We start from the raw sequence: 21,785 nt of genomic DNA, 5'->3' as shown, positions 1-21,785 counted from the left end.
TGGGACCTGGTGGCGGGTGCCCTGCACTGCTGGGGGGTGGGGGTGATGGGAGACATGTGTGGGGGCCTGGTGGAGGGTGCCCTTCACTTCTGGGGGTGGGGGTGGTGGGAGACATGAGTGGGGGCCTGGTGGAGGGTGCCCCTGGATGCTCAGGTGCTGGGAGACATGAGTGGGGGCCTGGTGGAGGGTGCCCCTGGATGCTAGGGGGTGGGGGTGCAGGGAGACATGAGTTGGACATGAGTGGGGGCCTGGTAGAGGGTGCCCCTGCACTGCTGGGGGGTGGGGGTGGTGGGAGACATGAGTGGGGGCCTGGTGGAGGGTGCCCCTGGATGCTGGGGGGTTGGGGTGCTGGGAGACATGAGTGGTGCCTGGTGGAGGGTGCCCTGCACTGCTGGGGGGTGGGGGTGATGGGAGACATGTGTGGGGGCCTGGTGGAGGGTGCCCTGTACTGCTATGGGGTGGGGGTGGTGGGAGACATGAGTGGGGGCCTGGTGGAGGGTGCCCCTGGATGCTGGAGGGTGGGGGTGCTGGGAGACATGAGTGGGGGCCTGATGGAGGGTGCCCTGCACTGCTGGGGGGTGGGGGTGATGGGAGACATGAGTGGGGGCCTGGTGGAGGGTGCCCCTGCACTGCTGAGGGGTGGGGGTGGTGGGAGACATGAGTGGTGGCCTGGTGGAGGTGCCCTGCACTGCTGGGGGTTGGGGGTGGTGTGAGACATGAGTGGGGGCCTGGTGGAGGGTGCCCCTGCACTGCTGGGGGGTGGGGGTGATGGGAGACATGTGTGGGGGCCTGGTGGAGGGTGCCCTGCACTGCTGGGGGGTGGGGTGGTGGTAGACATGAGTGGGGGCCTGGTGGAGGCTGCCCCTGCACTGCTGATTGGTGGGGGTGGTGGGAGACATGAGTGGGGGCCTAGTGGAGGGTGCCCCTGCACTGCTGGGGGGGTGGGGTGGTGGGAGACATGAGTGGGGGTCTGGTGGAGGGTGTCCCTGCACTGCTGGGGGGTGGGGGTGCAGGGAGACATGAGTGGGGGCCTGGTGGAGGGTGCCCCTGGATGCTGCGGAGTGGGGGTGGTGCAGGGAGACATGTGTTGGACATGAGTGGGGGCCAGGTGGAGGTTGCCCTGCACTGCTGGGGCGTGGGGGTGGTGGTAGACATGAATGGGGTGCCTGGTGGAGGCTTCCCCTGCACTGCTGGTAGGTGGGGGTGGTGGGAGACATGAGTGGGGGCCTGGTGGAGGGTGCCCCTGCACTGCTGGGGGTTGGGGGTGCAGGGAGACATGAGTGGGGGCCTGGTGGAGGATGTCCCTGGATGCTGAGGGGTGGGGGTGCAGAGAGACATGAGTTGGACATGAGTGGGGGCCTGGTGGAGGGTGCCCCTGGGGGCTGGGGGTGCAGGGGGACATGCGTTGGTGGGCAGTAGTGCAAGGTGACATGTGGGTTGGCTGGGGGGCATGGGCATGGTGGATGTGCTGCCTGCGGGACATTGGCAGGGTAGGCCCTGTGGTGTGGGCCGCCTGCAGGGGCCGTGGAGGGTGTAGAGGGAACACCTGGGAGGACCCACACGTGCAATTCACGTGTGGTGCTCCCCGCGTACCCATGGAATACACGTACCCTGATGGAATTGCGTGTGATACTTCCTGCGCACCCCTGAAATACACGTACCCTGCGGCTTTTGCGTGTGATACTTCCCGCGCACCCCTGGAATGCACGTACCCTGCTGCCATGTACCCTGATGGAATCGCGTGTGATACTTCCTGCGCACCCCTGAAATGCACGTACCCTGCTGCTTTTGCGTGTGATACTTCCCACGCACCCCTGGAATACACGTACCCTGCTGCCACCTACCCTGATGGAATTGCATGTGATACTTCCCGCGCACCCCTGGAATACACGTACCCTGCTGCCACCTACCCTGATGGAATCGCATGTGATACTTCCCGCGCACCCCTGAAATGCACGTACCCTGCTGTTTTGGCGTGTGATACTTCCTGCGCACCCCTGAAATGCACGTACCCTGCTGCTTTTGCGTGTGATACTTCCCACGCACCCCTGGAATACACGTACCCTGCTGCCACCTACCCTGATGGAATCGTATGTGATACTTCCTGCGCACCCCTGAAATGCACGTACCCTGCTGTTTTGGCGTGTGATACTTCCTGCGCACCCCTGGAATACACGTGCCCTGATGGAATCGCGTGTGTTACTTCCCACGCACCCCTGATGTACACGTACCCAGGACAATCGCGTGTGAAACTTCCCGCGAACCACTGAAATACACGTTCCCCGCTTGGCGTTTGCTGTTTGGCAGCCCTGTGAACTGGTCCAGGGTTAGCGCAGCTCTTTGCGATGATTTGTGAATTTTGAAGGCTTTTCCTTGCGCGAGGGCGTTCTTGGGGGCGTAACTGGCGCTGCTGCAGGGTCGCTGCGCCACTCGGCGCCACGGCTGGTTTTGGAGGCTAAAATCCATGAATACGCTGTGCGATTAAAAGGATTTTTTCGCACGCGGCTGGTGCAGTGTATCGCACGGGGACACTGTGCGCCAGCCGCGTGCGCCAGCCGCGTGCGCCACTTTTGTGCGAATTTCTATGAATTACCCTGTAAGTCTTTTGTGAATGGAATAGTTTTTACTGTAGAAGGTGGTCACCAGATCTGGTTTTAGTGTCACAGTTTCTATTTCACAGTTTCTATTTCCCGAGAAAGATGCATTTGGGTTACTGTTGACCTCATTAACTATTTGAATTTGATCAAAAGGTATCTACCCCACACCTCATGTTTTATACTTTAAATGGATGCCTTTTCTCCTCTAGACATTCAATTGTGACATAGCCCTGGACTTGCCTGATCACAGAAATTCATGCTAAAAGTGGGTTGAACAAAATAATGGGCCTCATTCCGAGTCCGGCGGTAAGTAACAGTAATTACCGCCATGGCGTAAATACCATGTACGATGTGGTCGGAAGGCGCTATTTCCACCATATTCCGACTTCGCGTGCACGAGTATTCCGCCATGGCGGTAAACTCCTTTGCGGCATAGCGCAAAGGGTCCCGTCAAACCCCTTACCGCCATAAACCTAGACGCATTTAACACCATCGCCTTCGATGGAATCCGTAATTAGCGGAGACCGTAATTTACGCTAACCGTAAATTACGGCCACCGTTAAATACCGGAAACGGAAATAACGTCATCGCACAGGAACGGGAAGCATCACGGCGGCCATATTTAAAATCACAATCCATTGCAATCCTCTCCATACAGGACATACAGGACTCCATACAGGACTCAGATCGACCAAATATACAACAGAGAAGATCATCATGCCTAAAGTTCTTAAAAAGGGCGCTGTGCGCATCCGAAAAGAAAAATTCACCCAGGATGAGTTACAGGTCCTGGTCGACACTCTGCATGAACATGCAGATATCGTATTCTGCAGCGACATGCGTAGGCCCACCATCCTCAGAAAGAAGGAGATATGGGAGTTGGTCGCACAGAGGGTGAGCGCCGTTGGGAACACCCCCCGCAGCACAACGCATTGCCGCAAACGCTGGGATGACCTCCGTCTCAGGGTGCGGGCCATCATGTCAGCAAACCGTCAGCAGGCCCTGGAGACAGGAGGAGGCCCAGGCTCACCCATTAAAATGATGCCCTGGGAGGAAACATGTGCGGAGATGATGGGCACAGAAGCCATCGAAGGTGTGGGCGAAATGGATTGCGGTGACCCCTCATCCGCTGATGCAGGTGAGTGTCATGAGTCCAAACAGTACATGCATCCCTAATGTAATTCACCGCAAAGGGCCGGCCAAAGAGTCACATCATGTTTGCTTCGTAGCCCCCCCCCCCAACCATGTCGTAACAAGTGGGACCCAGGATGATGTCAGGTGCAAGGCTGACACCCATATTGGCCATTCCACACAGAAAGCTGGTCATTGTCACTCACCACAGTACTCCGCCAACATGATTGACCCCGCCAACAGTATGCTTTTACCATCCAAGCCAAGTTCTCTCACCAACCAAAATATCACCAAGACGCTGCTCTCCCAATGTGTTACCATAGGCTTGAAGTCATGATGACCCCCAGATCATTGATCATGCTGTCTCTCTCTTGCCCCCCACAGGTAGCGGTCATGAAAGTGAGGAGCAGGAAGGCTCCCGGCCAAGTACCTCCCGGGACAGGGGCAGGGTACAGCGCATACCTGCTGGCAGACATAAGGCCCATACTACACCACCTGCTCCAGCAACCCCCATGGAGGGTACACAACCCCCACCCGCGCACCTGGACATGGCTGCAGTTCCGCCGGAAACATGCCCCACGCTGCACCCTGAGGAATCCAGCATGTCAGGGGAGAATGCTGCCATGTGCCTCCTTAGTGTGCCAGACAGCCCCACATCCCATTCCGTGGTCAACGTGGAGGAGACCAACGTCTGCAGCCCTGAGTCACCATCATACAGCCAGGTTGCACACAGCGACTCCGGGTCGAGTGATGGGCCAGGTCTCACAGGCGAAGGGGTAACACCTGTCTCACATCAGCCCACTTCCCCTGGCGAAACACCTGAGAGGCCTGCAGGCCCAATACCGAGCCTGCCAACCACATCCCCCACATCGGCCGCAGAAGCTGTGCACTCCCAGAACCTCACGGCCATGATTGAGGAGTTTCTCCGGGACAACCGGGAATCAGGGTTGGTGCATCACAATGACCTGCAGGCTCTGGGCGAGGTCATCACTACATCAACAAACCGGCTCTGTGAGGTGCTCGGCAGGATTGCTGATGCCCTGGAGGCAGCTACCCCCAGACCTCAGCCCCAGCAGGAGGAACCACCCTCCCAGTGCTCCTCCACGCAGACCAGCCCGGTCCGCATGTCACAACGCACAATGCGTAAATGATTCCTCATGCTCGGGGCGTGCCCATTGACTATGAAGCCACACACATGTGGCCTATGTAGTATCGATGGGACCATTGTGGGGCTGTTGTGGGGGGAGGGTGAGGGGGGTGAGGGTGTGCGTGGGAGTTGGGGGAGAGGGGGGAGGGTTTGCGTGGGAGTTGGGGGGGAGGGGGGAGGGTGTGCGTGGGAGTTGGGGGGAGGGGGGTGAAGGTGGAGGATTATTTGTACACGTTTTCACATGATTATACAATACACAGTTTGGTGTATCCTGGAAAACAGAGTGGACATTGATCATTGTGCATGTGTCTTTTAATGTCTCACAGTGCATGTAGTACATGTATCCCCACACCCAGTGCCCAATGTCCTGTCATCCTCACCCCCTCAGCTGACTTGTGACTCAGAAATATTGGTCAATCAATGCTTGTCGCACGTGACGTCCCTCCTGTGCATCGGCCCCGTGATGCTGTCCTGCCATTCCTTCCTCCTCCTCCTCCTCCTCCTCCTCCTCTGGTGGTAGCAGACCCACGTCAGGGGGCAGTGGCACGTTCCGATGGATGCACATGTTGTGCAGCATTGCACATGCCATGGTGATCTTGGACACCTTCTCGTGGCTGTAGATGAGGGCCCCACCTGACCGGCTGAGGCAACGAAATCGTGCCTTCAAAAGGCCGAAGGTCTGCTCTATCACCACCCGTGTACGGGTATGAGATCTATTGTAGTCCTCCTGGTGCCTGTTTTGTGGGTTGCGGACCGGGGTCATGAGCCATGGCTTCAATGGGTAGCCAGCATCACCTGCATGAGAGTGGAATGAAGGTAAGTGTTTGTGCAATCATGGTGGAGAATTGGGCTAATCTGACATTGCAGCAGGTGTTCACTGGCCATGCACACATGTCCCAGGATACAGTCACCCCATTACATCGTACAATGGCGTTGACTGTCCCACCCTTATGCATCTCTCTACCCCACCCTTTACCACCCGGGTGGAGTATGCTGACAGCCTACTCACAGCCCCAATGGACTGCCATGGCCCATTCCGGTTACTCACCAAGCAGCCAGGTACGTCGTTCAGCATGTCGCTCCATGTAGCGTGGTAGTGTAGAGTTGCGCAGGACCAAGGAGTCATGAGTTGATCCGGGGTATCGGGCATTGCATTGTGTGATGGCTTTACTGGCATTACACACCATCTGGACGTTGATGGAGTGATATTGCTTGCGGTTGCGATACGGCACCTCCATGGCATGGGGAACCACCAATTCTACGTGGGTGCAGTCGATGGCACCTATGCAATTTGGCATGCCTGCAAGTGCATGGAAAGCAGCTTTGGTATCATATGTCTCCTGGGGAGTCCGGGGGAGGCATATGTAGTCCCTTCTGTGCTTGAGGAGGGCATCGAGCACTTGGTTGAGTATCCGGGAAAATATGGGCTGTGAAATGCCATGCATGTGCCCCACTGTATGCTGGTAGGTCCCTGTGGCAAGGAAGTGGAGCACAGACACTACCTTTAGTAGAGGGGGGATGGCAGTGCTGATTTCTATTAGGCTCACTATGTCGTTATGTATCAGGGCCACTATGGTGGTTATCGTGTCCCGGTCAAGCCGGTACAGGGTGTGTATCTGCTCTGGTGTGAGGTTGAAGGGGGTGGGTCTGATGTGTGGAATTGGGGGCTGACGGCGTGGTAATGGTGGCTGCACCGGTAGGGCATGCTGGGCCTGTCTCTGCCTCCTTCTCCTCCTGTGTATCCTCTGTGGTGGGGGCTGTGGTTGCTGTGGTTGCTGTTGTTGATGTTGTCGTCGTTGCTGCCTTGCAAGCAGGGCCTCCAGCTCCATGAATGCTGCGAGAATTGGTATCATCTTGGTGTGGGAGGGGGTGTGGTGTGTGGGTGTGCTCCTTTTGTGTTGTGCCTGACTCTATGGACTCCACCTGTGCTGATTGGGTGCACCTGTTCCTCTTTCTGGCACTGTTCAGGGTTGTTAACACCTTCTCTGCGATGCCGGTAATTACGCCATGGCGTTAAGGTACTTTGCGCCCTTGTGGAGGCCGTTTTTACCGTGTCCGCTTTACTTGGGATCAGCACTGGTTTACGCCTTGGCGTTATTTCCGACGTGGTGTGTCGGGCGCGCGACACTGGTCCGCTATTTACGCCGTCGTACTTTACGGCGGCGGTAATTACGGTGTGAAGGGTCGGAATAGTCCACGGCGGAAAAGGATGGCGGAATTACTTTACCGCCATCGTTTTTCCATTAGCGCCGGACTCGGAATGAGGCCCAATGATTTCACTTTATGCAGCTGATCTGCTTGTCCGGGTATGAGATCCTGATTATAACCTTATATCTCTAATGGAGTAAATTTCAGAGGCATGGGTCCTTCTCTGGATTAGTCATCACTCGCCTCAAGTGGCTGTGCATTTGGGTAACACTCTCTGTAAACACATTTTTGTACGAAATTATGGGTTACATTAGCTAACAGCAAGAGGAAGATCTGTAAATATGGGACCCTACCCCACTTAATGATTTGATATGAAGGGATTTAGTTTCTCAGAATGGTGACCTCAGGTGGTTTTCCTTCATTTAGCCTTGGTGTTTTTTGGGGCAGATAGGTTCAAGGAAAGGGATTTGGGGAATATGACTTAGGTGTAACATGTGTAACAATGATGTTACAGAGTGTAACAATGATGGACCGCCAGTACATCAAGATAAGTTCTCGGGTTCTTTATTGTCCATGTCCTGAACTCCTCCACAAGACACAGGGATGGTAGGGGACACAAGATGACACGAGAAACACCGGGCTCACCCCCACACCCAACTTCTCAGCTCACAGCTTCACTCTCCACTCCAACTGCCACCAGCAGAACACCTCCACACAAACATGCCAGACAAACATTCCACTACAGATGACCTCACACTCAAAGCTAATCTGTAGGTCAGATTACTACACTTCTCCTCCCCTTAGAAACACAAAGCCAGTTACTACACAGTGTAACAATGATGGACTGCCAGTACATCAAGGTAAGTTCCCGGGTTCTTTATTGTGCATGTCCTGAACTCCTCCACAAGACACAGGGATGGTAGGGGACACAAGATGACACGGGAAACACCTGGCTCACCCCCACACCCATCTTCTCAACTCACAACTTCACTCTCCTCTCTAACCGTCACCAGCAGAACACTTCCACACAAACCTTCCACACAAACATTCCACTACGGATGACCTCACACTCAAAGCTAATCTGTAGGCCAGATTACTACACTTCTCCTCCCCTTAGAAACACAAAGCCAGTTACTACACCACTCCCTCCATGCGAAAACAAAAGAATGACAAGGTAATGTGACCAGCACAAGACCTTAACACCCCAACACAACACACTACCAGAATTCCGCAACACAGCGGCCGCCTATGTACAGAAACCCTGGTAACACCAATCATGGGAACCACACGAAAGGACAGAATTTGCAGGACACCCTCAGACCAAGTAGAAAGTGCCAACGGCATGCAACCTAAAAACAACTCACTACTCCCTCGGTCCACACCTCGAGGCCACAAAAATAACAAACAGAGCACTTACGCCTGTCCCGAGCTGCCCCTCAGGACCTAGGGCTGCCACCCCTAGCCAAACTATTGTTAGCCAACACTAACACAACTACAACCTAACCAACATACCCACCTTAGCACAAATCACCTTCCACTTCGGTCTGCCACCCCAAAGTCTCAGAGCTGCCCCTCCGAGCACTAACCAACCGCCCCCAAAGGAAGCAACAACAAAAGCCAGACAATGACCGAGGAACCACACAAGGAACCATGAACCGCAGTATAAGGAAGAACCACAACCCAATACTGCTCCTCTGCACGAACCGTTAGCCATTTCATCCTCCTACAAAATACCATTATTGAACACACCAGGAGACAACCTGACATACCACACACTGAATCAGGAAACACACTGGTAAAGCTAAACTCCAAACCATAGTAACCCATCTCGGCCAATGGATAATGTAATATTCAACACAACCCACGCCAAAAGCGACCAACCCTGACAGACATCAGGAACTGATGACGTAACCCCACGCCAAAAGCGACCACCCTGACAGCCATCCGGCACTGATGGCGTAACCCCACGCCAAAAGCGACCAACCCTGACAACACCGGCACTAATGACGGAACAACTACGCCAAGGTGACCAACCCTGCAACCTAAGCCACCAGAAACAACAGCGCAATGCTCGGGCCGATAGCGACCTACATTGACCCATCAGGCACTAAAGACCATAACACAAACATCACTGCCACCTAACCTGGAACATACCAGGCAGAAGGAAACTCAAGATAAAGAGATCAACACCCCTGAGTGCCAAAACATAGCGACCAATCCGGCTTAAACCAGGCACTACACAGGGACACATGCACTCCTGTCACATGCACTCATGACACAAAACACACGGGCAAAACAACTCAACTCATGACTGCACACAGCAACCACAACGCCACTCATACAAGGCGCTAATATTCCAATGCTGTAATAACACGTGACTACAGAAGCGCCAAAGTACAGCATGCACCCATACACCGCACTCACACCCCAAACACTGCTAACATCAACTTGCACAGAGTGACATTTAGACAACATTGCATAATAACCATGGAATTTGAACGCAAACATCATGAAAAACACATAACACATGTTCAAAGGTGAAAACATTACCATACACATGTTAATACATTGGATGATGATCACCTCCAGCACAGCCCCCAGATACCACCAGCATGAACTGCTAGGCACCAGACAATGTCAATGTGCAAGAAAGTCAGTGTTGAGATGGCGAAAGTCACATTAATGCATTTTGTCATCACTACCCATAAATAAGTCCGAACCCCAATCCAGACTCCTGAGGGTTAACATTTGCAGAATGATTACATTACACATTTGCAATTAATTACATTACAACCCCCAGCCGGGAGATGAAAGAGGAAAAACACTAACCCGCCCACAGGTCTACTCTCTCACGAAAGGCCACAACACTCGACACCACAAGGAAATGAACAACTGCCTCTAAAACCTCACTAAGGACACTCCCCCCCGCAGGACTTATTAAAGGAGCTAGATACCTTCTAAACAAATGGGCCACAACATGCAACGTGCATCCATGCTCACTCATACGGCCCGATACACTAACCTGACCCATGTCCACGCTGTACACCAGGCATATTCATTAACCAATTCCTGCCCAGTATGGAACTAGAGAACGCTGCAAAATTTCTCCGACTGCTGCAGCTCCAAAGGACTCCGTGGAAGGCTCTCAGACGTGTTCCTTTACAGTAGTAGGCCCCGTTCAAGCAAATCCCTGCTTCTCCCAGATCCGGTGGAAACGAGGCTTGAAACACAGGAAACAACTATTGCCACGATCCTATCTACTCCGCAACCGCCATGTCCATCCCGCACTTTTAATGTAGCGAATATTGAAAGCACAGCCCTTCTGGAATGCGACGTCCCAAACTTCCTGTTCTTACTTCCTGGAACGCCAGCAGAGTGAGGCACCACAACGGCCACTGCTCACGTGATAGCCGTATGGGATACGGCCCCAGCTGTGATGTCACCACAACTGCTGGGAGCACCGACCTGGCACCACCGCGGGACTCCGCTGTCCCACCGAGTAGTCTGGAACTGCTTGGCCATGCAAAGAAAGTAGCCACTCCAGTGTCTCCAAAAGAGCGGCGGGCACCCGCTTCTGCATCTCTGAAGGAGCAACAGGCACCCGGTTAAAGTGGGGACAGATATTCCCATTCGGCCCAATCTCCAAAACATCAAACAGCAGGAGCCAGCTAACCCAACGAGGAAGGTGCACTCTGCCTCACCAGCCCGACAACGAGAACGGAACGCGCGCTGGCGTAAGAGAAGAGCACCCATGACGATCCACCTCGGATGAGGAAGGTGCACAGGAGTACCCGTCACCGCTGCAAGGCTTGCCTCATTATTAACGCCACACTGCGAGATTGGACCACAGAACGGCAGCTTAGCAGCTCCGACAGCATACACCCCTTCGCTAGTTAAGGGCACGCTGCATCCTCAGCCAGCACGTTCCTGAACGTCCTGAATGCTGGATCGAACTAGAAGCACGGCAGAGTCCAAAACATCAACCGCCAGAGAGCGACCCTCTTGAAACATGAGGGGCCACGACAGCACACAGCGGCCAGATAGACACAGACCCGCCTGGGTGTAGGGCGAATCACGGGGGGCGGTGTTCCTGGGGTACTGCACCCCCCCGGCAGCGCCAACGACCAGGCAATCCACCTACCATCCCATCCTCGTCACCAGTGTAACAATGATGGACCGCCAGTACATCAAGGTAAGTTCTCGGGTTCTTTATTGTCCATGTCCTGAACTCCTCCACAAGACACAGGGATCGTAGGGGACACAAGATGACACGGGAAACACCGGGCTCACCCCCACACCCATCTTCTCAGCTCACAGCTTCACCCTCCTCTCTAACCGTCACCAGCAGAACACCCCCACACAAACCTTCCACACAAACATTCCACTACAGATGACCTCACACTCAAAGCTAATCTGTAGGCCAGATTACTACAAGGTTCAAGGAAAGGGATTTGGGGAATATGACTGAGCTGTCTATGCTGCTCTTCTTCCACGAAAATAGCCCTATAGCGATGAGGCACTTAATTGCAACAATACCATAGCTTATTCAAAATATGAGGTGACATTGCCTCCACTATGAGTAAAGGTTGAGCTAAAACACACTGGCCTCATTGGGAGCATGATGGTAATTCCATGATTTTCTGTAGAACACCAACAAACTAATTTTCCAGTACCATCACTCAGTCCAATTGAATTACCACCAGATTAAGAGTGGTGGAAAGCTGGTATTCAACCCCGTTCTGGAGTCCATGGGACTTCATGGGTATTTTCTTTTTATTTTTGATTTACAGTGAATTTTATTTCTGCAGCGGTAAAAAGGCCGATTGTTTAATCTAAAGGGGAGTATTTACCTCCAGCTATGTACTGAATGTATATCCTCCACGTCACCTCCAAACCTAGACTTCAGTGGTGCAGTAAAATCAGTGCTATTTCCATGATTGTCAATAAACGTAGCAAACCTTGAATATCCACTGAAAATTGAACACACTGCCAAACTCGCAATGAGGCCACTGCATTCTGAAATGAAATGGAAGTTATTTTTTGTTGCATTAACCTCTAGGCTTAGGGATATTGGTCCAGATAGAGAAACAACCCGTTGGCTGTTTCTGGTTAAGGTGCACATGGGCATTGCCTGAACGATCAGGTTGGGTGGTGACACTTTCGATGCAATAGGTCCTGTACTGCAATGTTTGAGTATTTAATATATGTACCTGATTGCTGGGACCTTACTGCATTCACTGTTAAGGTACAACCAAACACTCATTGCACAGTACGTGAAAATCTGAACTATGGTTTTCGAGACATGTATATGTGAAAACTGATAAATAAATTAAAAATGCACTTAAATACAAATGGATACCTTCTACGGTGGACCTCTTTTTTTGCCTTTTCTGAGTAGGCATGCCAAATGAACAATGTACTCCAGGAACGCTGTACTGCAACTAACTGCAACTTTTTTCAGAGACAACTTCATCACCAGTCAGCCAGGAAACGCGGAACCACGGATGTATAGATGTATACTACTGCTTCATAAATTCCCCAATTCATTAAAGTAAATAAAAGGTAAAATTGCTGACAATAAAATGAGAAATGCAACATCTATTAACCGCTTTACCGCAGCAGGTTTTATGTGTTTTTTACGGCAGACGTTTTCCACAGTAAAGCAGCAGCTAAACAGTAATCAATACATATTTCTTTAATCTTGAATCACTGTATCTTGCTTCTAATTTCATATTCACCAACATTTCAGTCAACTTTAAGAACAATGGAGGACAATTAGCATGTTTTGCGTTGTTAATCAATTGCAATTAACACCTATTGCTTATGAACGGAAACAAACCAGTGGGTAGTATGCTATTAAAACAAAGTTGAGAAGGAAACAGCTGTTTCTTGAGAGTTATGTTTCACAAGCTTTGAAAGCTCAGTGGACACCACCTTTTCGGTTTAGATTCAGGGCAGTAGTTAGATCTGGGGCCAGATTACAGAAACTTTGCATCGGTGTAAGTGCAAAGTTGCACGGCATTAGCACTAGGGCAAACGTTGCCCTATTTCTAAAAACACTAGGACATATTGAAGTGCAGTTGGCCATGTTATAAGCAACAGGGTGAACCTTGCCCTAGTGCAAGAAAGATACATTTTCGATGCATTTTTGTACCAGGGCAAAGTTTGCCCTAGTGCTAATAGGGAAAACGTTGTCCTGGTGCGAAAATGAGGTGAAAATGTATCCATGGTGCAATGGTTTTGTACTATGTCCCATTTTTTTTTAGAAATAGGCAAACTTTGCCCAAGTGCTAATACTGTGCAACATTGCCCTCGCACCAGTGCACAGTTTCTGTAATTTGGTCCCCCGGTGGGTGCTATTTGCACACATGTAAATTGCAGGGTTTGTTTTCTTCTCGAATAGATTGTCTGTTCATCATACTATGACCTTCAGAGTGGATAGCACACATTTCTAGCCACATTTTTGTTGGGTGAGAAATTGTTACTGTACCCTACAATAAAGGGAATTGTTCCTATGTGTGCGACTCGTTTCAATAGCGCCAGATTTGCGAAGGCTTTCACTTTCTCAATGCAGTCTTGGAAAGTGAGGCTTATTCGTTTGAAGGAAATTGTGAACAATGCTGAGGTCACATTTCTCCAGGTGGTATTTCTGTGCATCACATGCCACTGTTTGTTGCCTTTTACTATCCCAATACAATGCATGACTACCATGGCTTACAGCGGCAATCATCAACACCTCCATCGACCTGCTCCTATTCATCACCACTCCGATGCTGTTGTTTTTCTTTCTTCGACTTAGATTTTATGTGTTTCCATCTGTTTACCATTCACGGTCTCTTTCGCTTTACCTTTGTTGCTTAGTTTCCTTGCTGTGTGCCCTGCTCTCTGCATTCCCACAGCCACCACGATGAACTCCTGTGGTTTTATTGCAGGAACACGTTGCCCTTGTCACCATTTTGAGTAGTTGCAGGGCTTCATATGTTTTTCTTTTTTTCTGCTCCTGCTGCGCTATGGTCTCTATAGGCAATGAATAATGTGCCATATAATTGACCATACTTTTCCTGGATATACATTTAATGACTCTTCTCCCTCCACCCCTACCTTAATGCTGTCTCTGTTCCTATATTGTAAGAGTTTACTTTTTTATTTGTCCTTTATTAAGATTCCTCTCTAATACCTCTTCCTGCTTTGCATATACTTCTCGGATTCCTAGTTCTTGACCTCCCTTGCGACTATTTGCTGACTGTATATCGTTAGGCTCCTTCCAGCAATGTTCCACGCGGTGGACATGGCAAACTGCAAATTACATAAATTGCATGAATTGAGAGTAAACCGTAATAGCCTTAGGAAACTGCTTATTTGAAAACAAATTAGCAAACATGCTGATGGAAATATTCTGTTGCAATTTTGCTATTCAAAGAACTGTATAATTTGGCAAACGTAATTGAATAGACTATCAGCAATTGTAAACCATATAAATATGATTTTTGGGACCATATATAATAGCAAATGACTCTAATGTAATTTGCAATTTCCTCTTCACATACAGCATGGGTAATGTTATTCCATAAACTGCATGTCTACCCCAAACACTCCCTGTTTCTATTTCTTAACCTTGTATTTTATTGTTTTTCTGCAGTTGCCCTCCCACAATCATATTTCATTTTTCATATTTGTTTTCCTAGCATTTGACTCATTTGACCATTTTATGGTTCCTTTCATCTTTATGCGCAGCTATTTTCTTTACCTCTTTCTGTCTTTCATTGAAGAATCTGTTTGTCCTTCACTCTTGCATTTCACCCTTTTGCTTCCTTTGTTCTTTGATGATCCACCTTTTTTGTTTTCTCAACGTGTGTCTTTTTTCATCTTTGTTATACTCCCTTTGCCACTTCTGGTAACTGACTTTGCTTGTTTTAAATTATTTTCAAGGATCTTCATGTAACATAAATATTACAACAGTTTGGTGCCATATTCTACATTCACCATGTCTGAAGCATCTATATTACGAACTTCTGCTAGCTATATCTGTTTCTCAATGGGTAGACACAACAAGAAGCTGAGCGTGATAGATATGATGGGGGAAGGGATAACTTAGAGAGCCAAATCAATCAATTTCTCCAAAATAGGGCGGCAAGTATACCATATAACAGTTTGTTAAATGGGTCCTACGTATATGTACAATCTTCAAGGGCTTGTCTATTGTCCAAAACTAAATGTTCACTTGTTGATGAGAGTATCATTCCTTAAATCCAGTTTTCATACCTAGGTTAATCAATGCATTTACTTTTCTTTAAAATGTGTATTTTCTTCTGAAACATTGCATCTCATATGAGAGGCTTTAATTCGATCGAAAGAGACCCAACATACATAATGCTGGTATGCACAGCATCACATACTTTGTGACCAATTCAACACATCTCAGGATATCGTCCCAGCATTTCTAAAATGTTTCACACTCACAGAAAATGTTGAAGTATGTGCTGGTTTCTTTTTGCATGACCAACATACATCAGATAGTAATCATTAACATTCCTTTGTTCTCAAGGGTGTTCTGACGAATACAGGGTATTAGTCCCTTCTCCCCAAAGGCAGTCACCCCCTTTGAGGCTAGGTAGGTGAGCCAACTAACCAAGACCCTCCCTATGGTTCTGGGAAAGCGGTACCTCACAGGGAGTGACTCCCCTCTAGGGGACAAGGAGTCCCATTCCTATAAGGAACTCCCTATCAAGAATGCAATGTTTGTATATATGGGAATTGAAAAGACTGAGGCTACTTCTGTTTTTTGACAATCAAATAATGTTACTTCTGGTTTAAATCCCCCAAATAGTGACATTTCTCCAATCTCTTTGTGTTTAGATAATACTGTATTCCACTAGAACTAAAAAGTTAAACAAGAAAGAAATAACCCTTTGAAATAGGGTGCCAAGTGTACTGAGCCAACCAACTGTGATATTGTTTTGCAATAAATGGCTCGAAGTAATTCTGGATTGCATTCAAGGTACACAGATGAACATCACACCCCTTGCCAGATACAAGGTAGTGAACATAAAAGAATGAGGAACTCTAACAAGAAGAGAGAAGATACTACGCAGAGGCGAGCCTCTGACTAAGGAAAATCCTGGGTGCGTGGATCTTCTGTGCAGTACTGTGCAACCAGTGATAACATAACCGAATCCAGCATAAAACAAAGGACGCCGCAGGTTCTGGCAACTCGATCAGTGGAAAAACTGCTGCAGAGATAGAAACAGATAAGCTATCTCTACTGGTGGCATAACCAAGGTTAGGCGTTGGTGTTCTGGGAGCTGGCAAATTAACGCCTACAACAGAATCCTGTTGAGAAGCAAAGCCTGAAGTCTGTGCCAAGACGTGAAGGCTAACAGAGCCGGCAGCAGTGGATGTTCTGTCTGAGTGGCAATAACATTGAGCAGAAAAACACAGAGCAACAGAGGAGCTGTCGGTGTGGCACTTGCAAACTGAATATAGGAGCATACACAGGAGAGTTACGCCTTAGAGACGCCATCTTCACAGAGTAGACCTGATCAGGTTTGCCCGAGGAAAAGGGGACAAAAGTGGAACATAGAAAAACAAAGTATAAGGTGGGATTCGGGGTATTGGGAGCCATAGAAACCTGAGTAGGGAATCTTGGCGATGTCCAGAAAGTGAAATAAGTTTAAAGCAGCAACAGGGTCTGGAGGACCCCATTGAACTACCAAGTCAAATCGAACCAGGAGTGTTCAACTGTATGGATTGTAAATATATATGTTTAAAACAGCCACAGGGTCTGGAGGACTCCATCGGAATAATACGTAGAATTGAATCAGAAGTGTTCAATTATATGGATTGTAAAGATTCAGAGAATCTTACAGGGGGTTGGAAAAGAGGCATACAAAGAATCCCTGGAGTAAAAAGGAATATATGCCCAAGCTATTATCAAGTGTTAGTACAGTTCCTGAAGAATGTGAATGGAGTTAATTATAGAACTTTGTCTTGAGAAGTTGGATTAACAAATTTTGACCTTGAGTATATAAGAGAACTTTCTTCAATAACGTTGACACAAACTCTATTCTTATTCTAGTTATCGCTGAATGGAGAACAGATAACACCATCCACCAGAAGCCCCACACTCTGGTTATCTAGGGTATTTTCTATAGTGGCAGGGCTAGATAGAAATTAGATTTTGACATAGGGCTTTTTTATTTTTGTTTAGAGGACTGAAGAGCAACAGTATTTAAGCTCCATAGGTAGGGAGGACCCTCCAATCAATAGGGATAGTTATGCCTTTTATAACTATAATTGAAATAAACACCCTTCAAATGTCCTCAATGAGTCAGCCTCCTTCTTTTGACTCCTTCTTCTGACTCACCAAAGTGTCCATTGTGTGTGGTTAACAATTTGTTGTTGAGTGTATTGTCAATGTAGGTAAATATTCATGCTTAGTATAGTTCTATATTTTCTTACCCAGTCTCGTTCATCAATGGTTTTACCCAGTGCACACTGCCATTCTAGCTGTTCAGTTCATGTGGTCTAGGGGTTGACCCAATTGAAAGTAGACTGTAAATTGTTGATGCCGGAAGGCTTACATTTTTTAGAACTGATATAGTGGTGGTGGTTCATATATGCCTTCATTTAATGTAGAGAACCCAGAGGACAAGGTATTCAACAAGATCTGATATCTCGAAAACAGTGACACCCTTAGCTTGTACAACTTGTAACATGGGAAAACAAAGTTCATCTAAGATCTCCATCAACAATGTCTATAATTTTCCATAGGCCTGCTAATAGCCAGGATTGCCTGCTCAATGCTCTATTTCCCCATACTATTGCAGGGTTCTTCCATAAGCATTATTATTTGGGAGAGCACATATTTCTCTCCCATTTCCACATGAAATTCCTGCCATTATTTGATGGTGTGATATGCAGATGGTGAGAGCAAAGTGAGTCATAAACCTGTATCCATTGTGAGAAAGCAGTAGATAGGGATAGGGGCAACAGAGTGCACCTCTATGATGCTTAGGCTGGCTATTTGGATCAGTGGTAATCCAATCATATAAAGCACACAAAGTGAAAGTCTCATTATATTTCCTCACATTAGGAAAGCCAAATGCTCCATGCTTGACTGGGTGCACCAATATTGACATTTGACTTGACGGTCCTGCTGCTATCCCCCGCATTAAGTCTGTAAATGTGTTTTGTATTTCCTTCTGCAGTTTCTCGGGGAGAGGCAGTGGGAAGGGAACATACTAAATATGTATAATAGTTTGGTGACCAAAGTCATCTTGATCGCACCCATAAATTGAGATTTAATTGTGCCTATTTATCGCAGTCAAAGGCAGCCCCCCTGAGCTAAGGCTTTACATTGTTTTCCAGAAAATGTAAGACATCTCTTGTAAAAGAGAAATTAAGATATTAGAAGCCATCCTTGTCCCAATGAAGCTGCTGATCAATGAACTGGTGTCTGAAGCAAACTGTTATAAATGAGAATACCTCAGTCTTTGTTGTACTAGCTTTAAAGTTGGTTATTTTGCCAAACGTTGTGAAGACTTATATTAATCTGGTATATGATTGTTCCGGATTCGTATTACTTTTTGAAGTACAGACAGCACATGTAATCTCCTTAATTCTCTCATCAGAGACCATTGCCACTGCCAGTGGATCTATGAAAAGACTAAAGAGGTAAGGTAACAATGGACAGCCCTGACAGGTTCCACAATGTATCCAAAATACTACAGACCTTGGCCCACTTACCTGGCTCTATGCTTTTGCTTCACTATATAAACATTTCAATAGATTCAAAAGTCTGAAGGAAAAGTTGAACCTTTGCAAGACCAGTTGCAGGTATGCCCAATTTACTCGGCCAAATACATTTTCACCATCCTAACGGATTGCTGCCAGTGGATCAGAATGGTCTCCACTAAGATGAACTGCAACAATAAGCTATCTCAAATGACCATGGCTTTGCAGGCCTTTGATAAGGCCTGTTTGGGTTTTGTGCACTAAATTGGGAATCAGAAAAATCAGCAGCATTGCAAGCAATTTTGACACATTTGGTAGACTCTATGTCTGGCTCAGGAATTTGTATGATCAGGGCTCAATTCATGGATTCTGATAATTCGCCCCTCTTGATAATCTCCCCCATACAACTCCAACATAAAAGTTACCAAGATCTCACTGAAGGCATCATAGAACTAGTGGGTCTCCATCAGGTCCTGGACTTAGTTCTATTGTGTCTGCCTCTGTGATTTTGTCCTCAGACCTTTACATTGATTCATAATAACCCCTAAAGTTGACATACATATCTTAATTTCTTGACAGCACAATACATTGACTTTCGTAAGCGAGAGTACTTGTCTATTCTTTTCTGCTCTCTTGAGTAACTGGCTAACATGGCATTGGCCTTTTCTTCAATTTCCCAATACAGCTGCCTTATGTAAAAAAGCCACATTCTCAGACAGACAATAGTCACATTTATGTCTGGCTCTGATAGCATTATGCCTTGATCAACGTCCGAATGACAACAATTATTGTCCCGCTCTGCATCTTTCACCATCTTTTTTAATTTTCCTTCCTCTAACATTCATTGTTTTTCCGATGTGACACAAAACCTATTATCTTGCCTCTAATTACGGCTTTGGGTGCATCCTAAAATCAAAAACATCACATACCGTGCCTTTGATGTCAATACTCTCTGCCCTCTGCAACTCATCCATAACAGGACTGCAAGACTTGTCCTTGGCCTCAAGCCCAGGGATCATATCTCTCCAGGACTGAAATCCCTGCACTGGCTCCCAGTGGCTGCGAGGATTAAGTTCAAAACCCTCTGCATTGTCCACAAGGCCTTGTGGTGCCTTGGGCCTCTGTACCTTCAACTTTCTCTTCGTAAATATCTTCCTTCTCGATCTCTTCGCTCATCCACCTCCAACTCCTTCAGGGTCACTCGGTTCTCCAAGCAATGAGTTGGTGGTAGATCTCTTTCCTCTGCTGAGGCCTCCCTCTGGAACAGCCTCCATGCCTTTCTGAAACTTGAGGAGCACCATCTCTGGTTCCAGAAGCACCTCAAGACCTTCCCCTTTGCTTCTGCTTTCTCTCCTACTCTCCCCTGCTGAAATCCTGTCTGAAACCAAAACTGCACTGCTCACCTGGCTACCCTTTGATCTCAGGCTCAGGTCCCCTCCCCGCCAGTTGCACTCCTGCACTGCCCCCTTGGCAACCCTTGCACTTGGGGTCTGTTTTCTGTATCCGTACAGTCCCCTACCAGCACTTGATACTTGATGTCTGCACTTACCCTTGCACTAGCCACCAACTGCCCGTACATTTTATTTATTGTTTTTTATTTGTATTTACTGTTGATCCCATGTACTGCACTGCCCCATTCCCCTTCCGTTCACACTTTTCCATTCCCCCCTACCCTGCACTTGCGCGATCTCAATGTCACCTAGCCTAGTAAAATCCTTGTCTCTGTCTTCCCTCTGTTCCCCCTCCCTTGCCTCATCGCGCCTTGAAACACTTTTTTTATAGGCACATTATAAATGCCATATCATATCATATCATAATAATATAGCTCACCAGTCCATCATTTATATATTGCTCAAAGGTGGTGTCTGAAAGCAGGGATTTATTTAGCCACCTTATATTTTCTTTAGATGCCCCCCTCCTTAACCGTCCAACAGCAGGCCAATGTCCACCGACATAACCACTGGCATTAATGATTTTGAAATCAAGTAGTAATCAGCCCGGGATGATGCACCATGTGAAGCTGAATCAAATGAATTCTGTCTACCTTATTTACATAGGATATAGCCCCCATCCATTTAAAATATGTTACTTATGTATTTTAGATCACACATTGGCAACATAAGATACAGGTCAGTACGCATTTATCTAACCAGGAGTCAGTATTTATAGAGAGCTGTGTTTACTATAACACCATACCTAGTACATACTCAACCAATGGAGGTTATTCTTTCTTTCCCTTTATTCTCACGCTTTTTTCCACAACACACGTAACACCACTGTGACACGTATGTATATGCACAATATATTTGAACAATGATTGCTTGACTACAATGGATGACTTCTATGCACTTTTTTACCCACTACATATGTTGGTTTATGGCTACATGGGATTATACATTTGTGGTAATTATTCGCCATCTCTTGTTTGTGAAATCCACAGTATTTGACAACCTGGCTATGGTTATTCGTATTTACAAATGATGGCTCTGATAACAATATTGCATTGTGGAATGAACATCAGGTGTTACGATATGTGTATTATTGAATTATGTCTTGTTTTTTGCATATGGTGGGGCATTACTCCAACAACAACAAAAGGGAGACCATGGGCTAGTTTCAAGACACAGAGGTTCAACCCTTTAGAACATAACAAACCGAAACCAAAAAAACAATGTGTCACTCTTCCTTAATCTACTTTCTCCTCAATCTGCCCTCATCACACCCTCAAAGCAAAACAAGAACACCCAGACCATGAACCAAATAGGTACTGGGTAACACACAGGTAGAATCTTAAAACACATTTTTTATTATAAATATATTTTTCAATCACTTCAATTCACATATAAAGACCTAAAACACAATTATTTAACACACCCTGGCATTTTAAAAACAATCATCAATAAACATACAAAAATTCATATTTATCACTGTACTATAGGTCTCTATTTCACAATGGTTGGTGTAACCTCAGTGGACAATTGTCCACTTATGGTAAAACGACCTTAAAGTACACAAGTGCAAAAAAGTGC

The sequence above is a fragment of the Ambystoma mexicanum genome, chromosome 1q, assembly GCF_040938575.1.
Source record: "Ambystoma mexicanum isolate Mex_15411 chromosome 1q, UKY_AmexF1_1, whole genome shotgun sequence".
Taxonomy (NCBI): Eukaryota; Metazoa; Chordata; class Amphibia; order Caudata; family Ambystomatidae; genus Ambystoma; species Ambystoma mexicanum.
The sequence above is the reverse complement of the archived record's forward strand: the minus strand, read 5'-3'. Positions refer to the sequence as shown.